The sequence below is a fragment of the Oncorhynchus gorbuscha genome, linkage group LG02 (genome assembly GCF_021184085.1).
Source record: "Oncorhynchus gorbuscha isolate QuinsamMale2020 ecotype Even-year linkage group LG02, OgorEven_v1.0, whole genome shotgun sequence".
Taxonomy (NCBI): Eukaryota; Metazoa; Chordata; class Actinopteri; order Salmoniformes; family Salmonidae; genus Oncorhynchus; species Oncorhynchus gorbuscha.
In genome coordinates, this window is record NC_060174.1 from 24177113 (window position 1) to 24191088 (window position 13976).

A 13976-nucleotide genomic window follows, 5' to 3' on the forward strand; every position below is an offset into this window, starting at 1 on the left:
CATTAACTTTAAGCTTCAGCTGTGAGAGCAGCTTACTGATCGCAGCAGCTGTACACAGCCCATATGTAAATAGCCCATCCATCCAACCAACCAACTACCTACCTCATCCCCATATTTGTTTTTGTTGTTCTGCTCTTTTGCACACCAATATTTATACTTGCACATCCTCATCTGCACATATCACTGTGTGTAAATTGCTAAATTGTGTAAATTGCTAAATTGTAATTACTTTACCACTATTGGCCTATTTATTGCCTTACGTCCTTACTTCATTTGCACACAGTGTATACGGATTTTTCTATTGTGTTATTGACTGTACAATTGTTTATCCCATGTGTTGTTTTTGTCACACTGCTTTGCTTTATCTTGGCCAGGTCGCAGTTGTAAATGAGAACTTGTTCTCAACTGGCCCACCTGATTAAATAAAAGTGAAAAAAAGGATACCATCAACCCCACAGGCCTTTTTGGGTTGGAGGGTTTATATTTTGTCCTGTACTTCATTCAATGTAGTTGGAGAATCCTGTGAGTTCTGGTAGTCTTTAATAGTTGATTCTAATATTTGTATTTGATCATGTATATGTTTTTGCTGTTAAATCTTGGTTATAGAGACAAAGGGATTGGAGAAGTGGTTTATCCATACATCTCCATTTTGGATAGAATTACTTCGTGTTGTTTGTTTAGAGTTTTCAATTTTCCCAGAAGTGGTTAGATTCTATAGATTCTTCAATTACATTGAGCTGATTTCTGACGTGCCTTTCCTTCTTTTTCCATAGTGTATTTCTGTATTGTTTTAGTGATTCACCATGGTGAAGGCGTAGACTCAGGTTTTCTGGGTCGCTATGTTTTTGTTGGATAGGTTTCTTAATTTCTTTCTTTGGTTTTTGCATTCTTCATCAAACCATTTGTCATTATGGTAAATTTTCTTCGGTTGTCTGCTTATCATTTTTTGATTTGATAAGGGAGCTGAGAGGTCAAATATACTGTTTAGGTTTTCTACTGCTAAATTTACACCTTTACTATTCCAGGAAATTGTCTAGAAGGGATTGAATTTGTTGTTGCCTAATTGTTTTTTGGTAGATTTCCACACTACTTCCCTTCCATCTATAGCATTTCTTAATATTATTCAGTTCCTCTGGCTTTGATGCATCATGATTGAGCATAGCTCTTGTCAAGTATTGTAGAGTGTGATTTTGCTGTGATCAGATAGGGGTGTCAGTGGACTGACTGAACCCTCTAAGGGACTATGGGTTGAGGTCAGTGATAAAGTAGTCTACAGTACTACTGTCAAGAGATGAGCTATATGTGTACCTGCCATAGGAGTCCCCTCGAAGTCTACCATTAGCTATGTACATATCCAGCATTCGACAGAGCTGCAGGAGTTGTGACCGGTTTTTGTTGGTTATGTAGTTGTTTCTAGGGAATGCTGTCACCTCCAAGTAGGTGTTTGTCCCCCTGTGTGCTGAGGGTGTTGGGTTCTTGTCCAGTTTTGACATTTAGGTTGCCACAGACTAGTACATGTCACTGAGCCTGGAAATGGTTGATCTCCCCCTCCAGGATGGAGAAGCTGTCATCGTTAAGGTATGGGGATTCTATTGGGGGGATATAGTGTCGTGGAAATTTCCGGTATTTACCAAATAATGAGAGCAAACCACACACAAGTCAGAGTTAGTTATCACAAAGTCCATCTTTAATTATATGAGCTCCAACACAACCCTGTGACTTTCAGATGAATTCAGTGTCTATCAATGAATTCTCTGAGTCCCTTACACACTGCAACTGAGATACTTTATAGCAAAGACACATATAGCCAGACAGCATAGGCATAATTTATCATTCAGCTTCGTCTCCTAAACTATGTCTCAAACTCAGAACCATAAACAAATCCTCCACATCAACAGCCATATATCAAATCCATCCTATCTTGACAAGATCACAGAGACACATTGACTGGCACACAGACATTGTGGAGCCAAGAGATCCACGCTTGACCTCTCCCCTCTCTCCGGCCCACGTAACTTAGTCTTGACAGAGACCAGATGACTGCAAACCCCTCCACAGTATTATACAAAAACATTCTGATGAAAAGTAACTTACAAACATATGATGAATATAAAACATCTTACCTATGTTACCAACTAATTCTGATTATGCTCCAACAATAGGTAATTAATACTTTCTTATTAATTTCTAGACAGATGTAAAATGTCCCTATTTTGACTAATTTAATAGAGTGGTTTAAGTCTGCTCTATACCCACCTGGTAGTTTGGTGGATGGAACTACCAGCTCTCTTTAACCTAGAGGGCAACCAGCGAGTCCACCTCCTTTATATCATGTTTCTTGTAGGATGACAACGTATGTATTTCCAATTTCTTTGATGATGTCTGGGTTCCTGCTCTTTAGGCCACAAGCAGATGACCTCAGACCTTGTATATTCCAGGATTAAATAGTAAAAGCTTTATGTTCTATAGTGTCTAGTGTTGTTTTTGTGTGGTTTATGCCTGGATAATCACAATAGGTGTGAGCAAAGCATGTTGAGCATCTGATACATACAGTTGAAGTCGGAAGTTTACATACACCTTAGCTCAATACATTTAAACTCAGTTTTTCACAATTCCTGACATTTAATCGTAGTAAACATTCCCTGTCTTAGGTCAGTTAGGATCACCACTTTATTTAAGAATGTGAAATGTCAGAATAATAGTAGATAATTATTTATTTCAGCTTATACTTCTTTCATCACATTCCCAGTGGGTCAGAAGTTTACATACACTCAATTAGTATTTGGTACCATTGCCTTGAAAATGGTTTAACTTGGGTCAAACGTTTCGGGTAGCCTTCCACAAGCTTCCTCCTGACAGAGCTGGTATATCTGAGTCAGATTTGTAGGCCTCCTTGCCCGCACACGCTTTTTCAGGTCTGCCCACAAATTTTCTATAGGATTGAGGTCACGGCTTTGTGATGGTAACTCAAATACCTTAACCTTGTTGTCCTTAAGCCATTTTGCCACAACTTGGGAAGTATGCTTGGGGCATAGTCCATTTGGAAGACCCATTTGCGACCAAGCTGTATCTTTTAGACTGGTGTCTTGAGATGTTGCGTCAGTATATCCATATAATTTTCCTGTCTCATGATGCCATGTATTTTGTGAAGTGAACCAGCCCCTCCTGCAACAAAACACCTCCACAACATGATGCTGCCTCCCCTGTGCTTCACGGTTGGGGTGATGTTCTTCGGATTGCAAGCCTCCCCCTTTTTTCTCCAAACATAACGATGGTCATTATGGCCAAACAATTCTATTTTTGTTTCATTAGAGGACATTTCTCCAAAAAGTACGATCATTGTCTCCAAATGCAGTTGCAAACCATAGTCTGTTTTTTTTTGGCGGTTTTGGAGCAATGGCTTCTTCCTTGCTGAGCGACCTTTCAGGTTATGTCGATATAGGACTCGTTTTACTGTGGATATAGATTATTTTGTACCTGCTTCCTCCAGCATCTTCATAAGGTCCTTTGCTGTTGTTCTGGGATTGATTTGCACTTTTTGCACCAAAGTACATTCATCTCTAGGAGACAGAACGCGTCTCCTTCCTGAGTGGTATGACGGCTGCGTGGTCCCATGGTGTTTATACTTGCGTAATATTGTTTGTACAGATGAACGTGGTACCTTCAGGTGTTTGTAAATTGCTCCCAAGTATGAACCAGTCTTGTGGATGTCCACAATTTTTTTTCTGACATCTTGTTAGATTTCTTTTGATTTTCCCATGATGTCAATTAAAGAGGCACTGAGTTTGAAGGTAGGCCTTGAAATACTTCCACAGGTACACCTCCAATTGACTCAAATGATGTCAATTAGTCTATCAGGCACAGTCAACTTAGTGTATGTAAACGTCTGACCCACTGGAATTGTGATACAGTGAATTATAAGTGAAATAATCTGTCTGTAAACAATTGTTGGAAAAATGACTTGTCAAAACTATTGTAAACAAGAAATTTGTGGAGTGGTTGAAAAACGAGTTTTAATGACTCCAACCTAAGTGCTTGTAAACTTCAGACTTCAACTGTACTTCCTAAGTTCCAGGATGGGGCTGGGGCGGGTGTAATAGTGGGGTTTGTGCCTGTTGCTCTTCTCACGGCCTGGTCATATGCCCTGCTGTCATGTTGAGGTCTTTGCCGCATGAGTGGTGGGCATGGGGTGTGTGGGAGGGGCATAGGTCTGATATGGGGGGGGGCATATATAGGGTGCGGCTAGGGTTGCTTGGGGCGGTCTTAGCTGTTTGGGTTGTGACTGGTGATGCTGTGGTCTGGATGTATGTCCTCTTGGCATGGGTTCTCTAAGTGCAGGTCCTTCGGGAGGGGGTCTTGCATGTCTGGGAGGGTGTCTCGCTGGTCTGTGCAGGGTGTCCGTTGCTCCTGTGTGAGGGCCTGGGGCTACGGTTGAGGGTGCCGTCCTTCAGGTTCCTGGCAAAAGTTGGGATTGCTGCCTTGTAGAGGTGGACCTGGTCGTGAAGGCTGTTCAAGTCCAGGGTGGAGTGGTGGGTCAGGTTTACATTAGGTTTCTCGCAAAATGCTTGCATTCACCCGCTGTATGGTTAAACTTTATTTTGTGGTAGCAGGGTGTAGATAACCACTTGTGCGTTGGGGAAAGTTGAAGAAGCTTTTTTAAAATGTTAAATTTGACCTCCTTTTTCTCCCCAATTTTGTGGTATCCAATTGTTAGTAGTTACTATCTTGTCTCATCGCTACAACTCCCGTAAGGGCTCAGGAGAGACTAAGGTCAAGAGCCATGCATCCTCCGAAACACAACCCAACCAAGCCGCACTGTTTCTTAACACAGCGCGCATCTGACGCAGAAGCCAGCCCCACCAATGTGTCGGAGGAAACACCGTACACCTGGCAACCTGGTCAGCGTGCACTGTGCCTGGCCCGCCACAGGAGTCGCTAGGATATCCCTACCGGCCAAACCCTCCCTAACCTGGACGACCAATTGTGCATTGCCCCATGGACCTCCCGGTCGTGGCCGGGTGTGACAGAGCCTGGGCTCAAAACCAGAGTCGCTGGTGGCACAGCTCAGTGTCTTAGACCACTGCGCCACCTGGGAGGCCCTTGAAGAAGCTTTTTCAATCACTCCCTTGAGTGCTGTTGCCGACCTTTCCTTTATGCCCATGTGAATTATGACGTGGCTGGGGGAACTTAGTCTGTTCCCTGACAACAGCTCCAGGGCATGCCTAGTGTTTGGGCACCAGAGTTTAGCCACTTTGTGTTTCAGAAAAAGTTGATCCTCTTGAATGTATTTGCCATTTGAGTCAATGAAGAGCACAATATCTGGCTTTTGTGTGTCCTCAGTGGATGTGGGGGGGGGGTTGTCAGGAGGGCTTGTTCAGAGGGGGTGTGGTCTGTTGGGTTGTCTGGGGGAGTGTCCTGCTCTCTGTCACACCTCAGCTTTCGGACCTCGTCCTTCAGTGCCATTTGTGCCTCTAAGTTCTCCATCTTCTGCCCTCCCTCCTCTTGTTGTGTGGGCGTTGTTGTGTTGGTCTGTTTTATGGGTTTGTTCTGTCTAGATTTGTGTGGACTAGCTCTCTGAACTCCACCATGTCTCTCTCCATCTCTGTATCCTTCTCAATGATGGAGAAGTAGTGCTGTTGTGGGACCTGGTTGGTTCAGTGCTGGGGGGGGTGACTATCCAAACTATCCTTGTCTGCAGGACAGTTTGAAGAGGTGTGATCAGCCTCACTCAGGATGGGGGAGTCGTCACAGGGAGAGTGCTGTGCTCTCTCTTTGATCCCATAAAAGTCCTGCTGGAACTGCATGAGGATGCCCTGCACTATTACTGTCCCACACTTGTACACATGTTGACAGAGGTTGTTTCAATTTCCTCATATTCTGAGTTTCCACCCTGGGCCAATAAACACTCTATTGAAATAGGGATAGTGTGCTCTTATAGTGCTGTGCCATGCCAGGGGATGGTCTGTGTGGAACATTAAGTTGCCTGGTCTGCTCTGTCCTAGCAGCTTGGTAGCTTAGTATACTTATTTACATAGCTTTATATAACAAAATTACCTAGAGATTGTCTTTTCCTTTTTGGCTTCCGAAGTAGCTTCAGACTGAATATTACTCACTCAGTTTTGTGTTGGATAGTATTTCCAGGTTCCGCCGTGCTTCTTCTGCAGGTTTTGGTTTGTTAGAAGTTTTTTCTTGATAGTCCTTGGTAGTAATGGTCCATTTAGGCAATTTTGGCCAAGATCGAGGTTTTAGGTATGGAATTTTGATTTGGATTGAAAGTTTTAATGTTGAGGTTGAAAGAATATAAGTTTATCTACATTTATCCAACTCTAATTCTATATTTTTTGCAGAAGAACTCAGGAGCCCAAGAACTCTCTCTCTCTCTCTGTTTCTGTGTGTGTGAATCCTATATATGAGAGGAATGTGACATATATTTTTTGTTATTGCAGTAATTGATTGAATATGATGAGCAACATTATCCCATTGTAACACACTGACAGTGACCTGCAGTGAAAAAGACTTCCTGGCGTGTTTTGTTATTCAGCAAGCTCAGGTGTGGTTACCCTGTAGCTACACTATTTATACAAACGTGTGTGGACACCCCTTCAAATTAGTAGATACGGTTATTTCAGCCACACTCGTTGCTGACAGGTGTATAAAATTGAGTACAAAGCCATGCACTCTACATAGAAGACATTGGAAGTAGAATGGCCTTACTGAAGAGCTCAGTGACTTTCAACGTGGCACCGTCATAGGATGCCACCTTTCCTAAAAGCCAGTTTGTCAAATTTCTGCCCTGCTGGAGCTGCCCCTATCACCTGTAAGCACTGATATTGTGAAGTGGAAACGTCTAGGAGCACAAACGGATCAGCTGCGAAGTTGCAGGCCACACAAGCTCACAGAACGGGACCGGCGAGAACTGAAGCACGGAACCGAGTAAAAATATTCTATCCTCGGCAGCCGCACACACGCCTAAGATCACCATGTGCAATGCCAAGCGTTGGCTGGAATGGTTTAAAGCTCGCCACCATTTGGACTTTGGAGCAGTGGAAACGTGTTCTCTGGAGTAATGAATCACGCTTCAACATCTAGCATCCGACGGACAAATCTGGGATTGGCGAATGCCAGGAGAAAGCTGCATGCCCGAATTCATAATGCCAACTGTAAAGTTTGGTGGAGGAGGAATAATGGTCTGTAGCTGTTTTTCATTGTTCGGGCTAGGTCCCTCAGTCCCAGGGAAGGGAAATCTTAATTCTACAGCATACAATGTTGTTCTAGATTATTCTATGCTTCCAACTGTATAGCAATAGTTTCAGCATGACAATGCCCCCATGCACAAAGCTAGATCCATACAGAAATAGTTTGTCGAAATAAGTGTGGAATGACTTGACTGACCTGCACATAGCCCTGTCCTCAACCCCATTGAACACCTTTGGGATGAATTGGAATGCCGACTGCGAGCCAGGCCTAATCACCCAAAATCAGTGCCCGACCTCACTAATGCTCTTGTGGCTGAATGGAAGCAAGTTCCCGCAGCAATGTTCCAACATCTAGTGGAACGCCTTCCTAGAAGAGTGGATCACTCTTCATCTAACTTGCCTATAAACAGACAGGAGTGAATAAGCAGGCAGCAGTGAAACTCTGAGAACAGGGTAAAGTACAGGATGATCCACCCAAAGGAAAGAATATAAATACCCCATGTATTGATGTATGATTGTACATGTTGCAGAGCTACAGACTGCCATAGGGCTTTTCCAATTTGCCAAAAATCTGAAAAGCCATTGAAAATCTATATTTGCAGTTCCAACAACAAGGACATATTTCACAACATTCAAAAGATATATTGTCAGCAACACGGGACATCAACAAGGCCAGTCTGCTATGTTGAAATTGACTGTCTCTAGTTACATCAACTGTGGCACACCTCTAGAATCAGTTAGCGGGCGATTTGGTCCTTTAAGAGCCCCTGTAGCTACCAATTCCTCACACCTCTCTCAATAATGACCCTCCAAATTGAAATCCCTTTATGGCTGCTGTTGCTGTGAGGCAGATTTCAGTTTGACATATTCCTAGCTCATCCTGTTGGAATGGGGACCTTTCTGAGGAGGTTCTGAATTCTTTCTCCGTGAACCATCGTTCGTTCCCCTATCTGTCTGCTGACATGACATGGAGTTGAACTCTTTCATCTGCCAGTCATGTTAGCGGACTAGAACATCAGGGTGAAAGGTCTACAGAAACAAAAGAAGATCAAGTTGTTTTTTTTTAAGGTCAGAGGCATTACTGTAAAATCCATATGCAATAGAAGTGTTTGTCCTTTGTAGAATATAAAAGATACAGGTCAAGATAAAAGCTCTCATATTGTATGTTTAATGATTTGCAGGTATGTCTTTTTTGGATGTATGCATCCATTTGTTTTGGTCACTGTTACAGGTCCGTACCGTGCATTTTACAATTCACGTTTTAGTCATGCACATGCATATTACATGTCAGACAGGGACAGATTTCTCATTTACCAGTTTGTTTCATCCTACACAAATTGTTCAGAAGTCTGACACATCTTGAAATGTACGTATTAGTCGTCTTGTATTTTCTTTTTCGCTAGATGTCAACTTTGAAGATGATAGTGACGACGACATTTGAAATGAAGAGGCTGACTGCAGCAAGGAATACGTGAGTGATTTGTGATTGTAGCACACATGCACTCAGTAGTCATGCACGCACACACGATACACACACACAAGCACACATTCACTCACTCAAGCACTCACTGGCATGGGCACAGACATAATCTGACACATGCAATTTTCCTCCGTAATTCCTCCAAAATGAGTAAAATGGGAGCCTATTTGACTGATCCATTACTTGCGAAAAGGCTTGACTAAGGAAGTGCGTGCTGTGAGTTTGATGTGTAGCGATTTCTGACTTCACATTACTTCAATAACAGGGCCTCTGATGCAGGCATAAATCAATGCCACCACCTCGCTTCCTCATTGACACACACACATGGAAGAAGTCGTTCCGGAGCTCCCATTATCCTCCTCTTCCTAATATACTTATTTTATTATTTGTGCCTGACTGATGTGACCAGGACTAGGCACCGCGTGGCTGTCTGTGAATAACAGCATTTGGCATGCTGTAACCCCTACTTCCTGTGGGTAGAGAGAGAGAGAAGGAAGGAAGAGCCATGGTGTCAGATCCATACTGACACACCCAAGCAGGCACATCTAACACTCCGGCTGCTCAACATACAAGTACACTACCGTTCAAAAGTTTGGGGTCACTTAGAAATGTCCTTGTTTTCCATGAAAACATACATGAAATGAGTTACAAAATGAATAGGAAATATAGTCATGATGTTGACACAGTTATAAATAATGATTTTTAATTGAAATAATCATTGTGTCCTTCAAACTTTGCTTTCGTCAAAGAATCATTCATTTGCAGCATTTATAGCCTTGCAGACCTTTGGCATTCTAGTTCTCAATTTTTAAGGTAAGCTGAAGAGATTTCACCACATGCTTCCTGAAGCACCTCCCACACGTTGGATTGGCTTGATGGGCACATCGTATGTACCAGGCCGGCTCGGTCCTCCCCTCCCGCTCCGTGGCTCGATGACTCATTGCGAGCTCACAGAACAGGCCTCCGGGCAGCCGAGCGGAAATGGAGGAAAACTCGCCTCCCTGCGGACCTGGCATCCTTTCACTCCCTCCTCTCTACATTTTCCTCCTCTGTCTCTGCTGCTAAAGCCACTTTCTACCACGCTAAATTCCAAGCATCTGCCTCTAACCCTAGGAAGCTCTTTGCCACCTTCTCCTCCCTCCTGAATCCTCCTCCCCCTCCCCCCCTCCTCCCTCTCTGCAGACGACTTCGTCAACCATTTTGAAAAGAAGGTCGACGACATCCGATCCTCGTTTGCTAAGTCAAACGACACCGCTGGTTCTGCTCACACTGCCCTACCCTGTGCTCTGACCTCTTTCTCCCCTCTCTCTCCAGATGAAATCTCGCGTCTTGTGACGGCCCGGCCGCCCAACAACCTGCCCGCTTGACCCTATCCCCTCCCCTCTTCTCCAGACCATTTCCGGAGACCTTCTCCCTTACCTCACCTCGCTCATCAACTCATCACTGACCGCTGGCTACGTCCCTTCCGTCTTCAAGAGAGCGAGAGTTGCACCCCTTCTGAAAAAACCTACACTCGATCCCTCCGATGTCAACAATTACAGACCAGTATCCCTTCTTTCTTTTCTCTCCAAAACTCTTGAACGTGCCGTCCTTGGCCAGCTCTCCCGCTATCTCTCTCTGAATGACCTTCTTGATCCAAATCAGTCAGGTTTCAAGACTAGTCATTCAACTGAGACTGCTCTCCTCTGTATCACGGAGGCGCTCCGCACTGCTAAAGCTAACTCTCTCTCCTCTGCTCTCATCCTCCTAGATCTATCGGCTGCCTTCGATACTGTGAACCATCAGATCCTCCTCTCCACCCTCTCCGAGTTGGGCATCTCCGGCGCGGCCCACGCTTGGATTGCGTCCTACCTGACAGGTCGCTCCTACCAGGTGGCGTGGCGAGAATCTGTCTCCTCACCACGCGCTCTCACCACTGGTGTCCCCCAGGGCTCTGTGCTAGGCCCTCTCCTATTCTCGCTATACACCAAGTCACTTGGCTCTGTCATAACCTCACATGGTCTCTCCTATCATTGCTATGCAGACGACACACAACTAATCTTCTCCTTTCCCCCTTCTGATGACCAGGTGGCGAATCGCATCTCTGCATGTCTGGCAGACATATCAGTGTGGATGACGGATCACCACCTCAAGCTGAACCTCGGCAAGACGGAGCTGCTCTTCCTCCCGGGAAGGACTGCCCGTTCCATGATCTCACCATCACGGTTGACAACTCCATTGTGTCCTCCTCCCAGAGCGCTAAGAACCTTGGTGTGATCCTGGACAACACCCTGTCGTTCTCAACCAACATCAAGGCGGTGGCCCGTTCCTGTAGGTTCATGCTCTACAACATCCGCAGAGTACGACCCTGCCTCACACAGGAAGCGGCGCAGATCCTAATCCAGGCACTTGTCATCTCCCGTCTGGATTACTGCAACTCGCTGTTGGCTGGGCTCCCTGCCTGTGCCATTAAACCCCTTCAACTCATCCAGAACGCCGCAGCCCGTCTGGTGTTCAACCTTCCCAAGTTCTCTCACGTCACCCCGCTCCTCCGTTCTCTCCACTGGCTTCCAGTTGAAGCTCGCATCCGCTACAAGACCATGGTGCTTGCCTACGGAGCTGTGAGGGGAACGGCACCTCAGTACCTCCAGGCTCTGATCAGCCCCTACACCCAAACAAGGGCACTGCGTTCATCCACCTCTGGCCTGCTCGCCTCCCTACCACTGAGGAAGTACAGCTCCCGCTCAGCCCAGTCAAAGCTGTTCGCTGCTCTGGCCCCCCAATGGTGGAACAAACTCCCTCACGACGCCAGGACAGCGGAGTCAATCACCACCTTCCGGAGACACCTGAAACCCCACCTCTTTAAGGAATACCTAGGATAGGATAAGTATTCCCGCCCCCGCCCCTTTAAGATTTAGATGCACTATTGTAAAGTGACTGTTCCACTGGATGTCATAAGGTGAATGCACCAATTTGTAAGTCGCTCTGGATAAGAGCGTCTGCTAAATGACTTAAATGTAAATGTAATGTACCATACGGTCAAGATGCTCCTTCCTACAACAGCTCAATAGGGTTGAAATCCGGTGACTGTGCTGGCGACTCCATTATAGACAGAATACCAGCTGACTGTTTCTTCTCTAAATAGTTCTTGCATAGTTTGGAGTTTGTCGAAATGTTAATTGAATGTAGGAGAATATAACAGTATCTGGTGGAAGAAAAGAGAAAGAAAGAGCATATGTTTTCTGTTTTATATTGTTGTAGCAGCATCTTTCACGTACTAAAATAGCCACACAGTCAGATAGGATGAGGGAGATCATTTTGATGGAATACGCAAGAGGGCAACTGTAGGTGTGCAGAGTTTCAGACTGATAACTTCAGGAATGGGTGAGCTCCATGACATTTAGCATGAAATCACCCAGGTGCCCCACACAAGTTGCCCAAATGTACCCAAGTGGCCGAATTGGTGAAATGACCGATAACTATATAAATAACAGTGCAAATAACTATATACAACATATCAAAAAGCAATTCTAACACACAAAAATAAAATATATATATATTTTTTTAAATATTAGAAAATAAATATAAAAAAAAAACAGTAGGCCCTTTGGAAGTCCCCTATAAAATATTTTGCTGCCTGTGCCATGTCCCATAACAGTCTCTTTCTGATGTAAAGCAGGGGCAAACTGAACAAGTGGTTTGATTTGACATGTTGAATGCACCAAGCTGTCTGTCCAAACTACTGGCACACAGCTCGGACACCCATGCATATCCCACAAGACATGCCACAAGAGGTCTATTCACAGTCCTCAAGTCCAGAACAGACTATACAGACTATGGGAGGCACACAGTACTACATGAAGCCATGACTATATGGAACTCTATTACACATCAAGTAACTGACGCAAGCAGTAAAATTATATTTAAAAAACTGATTAAATAAGCACCTTATGGAACAGCGGGGACTGTGAAGCAACAAACATTGGCACACACACACACACACACACACACACACACACACACACACACACACACACACACACACACACACACACACACACACACACACACACACACATACACATGGATTTAGTACTGTAGATATGTGGTAGAGTAGGGCCGTGAGGTGTTGTGAAATCTGTGTATATATTGTAGTGTTTTAAAATAGTATAAACTGCCTTCATTTTGCTGGACCCAAGGAAGAGTAGCTGCTGCTTTAACTTCCTGACTGATGTCTTGAGATGTTGCTTCAACATATCCACATAACTTTACTTCCTCATGATGCCATCTATTTTGTGAAGTGCACCAGTCCCTCCTGCAGCAAAGCACCCTCACAAGTTGATGCTGCCACCCCCGTGCTTCACGGTTCGGATGGTGTTCTTCGCCTTGCAAGCCTCCCCCTTTTTCCTCCAAACATAACGATGGTCATTATGGCCAAACAAGTTCTATTTTTGTTTCATGAGACCAGAGGCCATTTCTCCAAAAAGTACGATCTTTGTCGATATAGGACTCGTTTTACTGTGGATATAGATACTTTTGTACCTGTTTCCTCCAGCATCTTCACAAGGTCCTTTGCTGTAGTTCTGGGATTGATTTGCAATTTTCGCACCAAAGTACGTTCATCTCTAGGAGACAGAACACATCTCCTTCCTGAGCGGTATGACGTCTTCGTGGTCCCATGGCGTTTATACTTGCATACTATTGTTTGTACAGATGAACGTGGTACCTTCAGGCGTCTGGAAATTGCTCCCAAGGATGAACCAGACTTGTGGAGGTCTAAAACAAAATTTCTGACATCTTGGCTGATTTCTTTTGATTTTCCCATGATGTCAAGCAAAGAGGCACTGAATTTGAAGGTAGGCCTTGAAATAATGTCACGTTCGTCATAAGAATTATCGGACCAAGGTGCAGCGTGATATGGTTTCCACATGTTTATTAACTGAAACGCAAAAAAAAACAATAAAGATTGAACGAAACGTGAAGACAATGAAGTGCTCACAGGCCACTACACATAAACAAGATCCCACAAAACACAGTGGGGAAATGGCTGCCTAAATATGATCCCCAATCAGAGACAACGATAAACAGCTGCCTCTGATTGGGAACCATATCAGGCCAACATAGAAATCAGCAACCTAGATTACCCACCCTAGTCACACCCCGTCCTAACCAAAATAGAGGATAAAAAGGCTCTCTATTTTCAGGGCGTGACAAATAAATCCACAGGTACACCTCCAATTGACCCAAATTATGTAAATTATCCTATCGGAAGCTTCTAAAGCCATGACATCTTTTTCTGGAATGTTCCAAGCTGTTTAAAG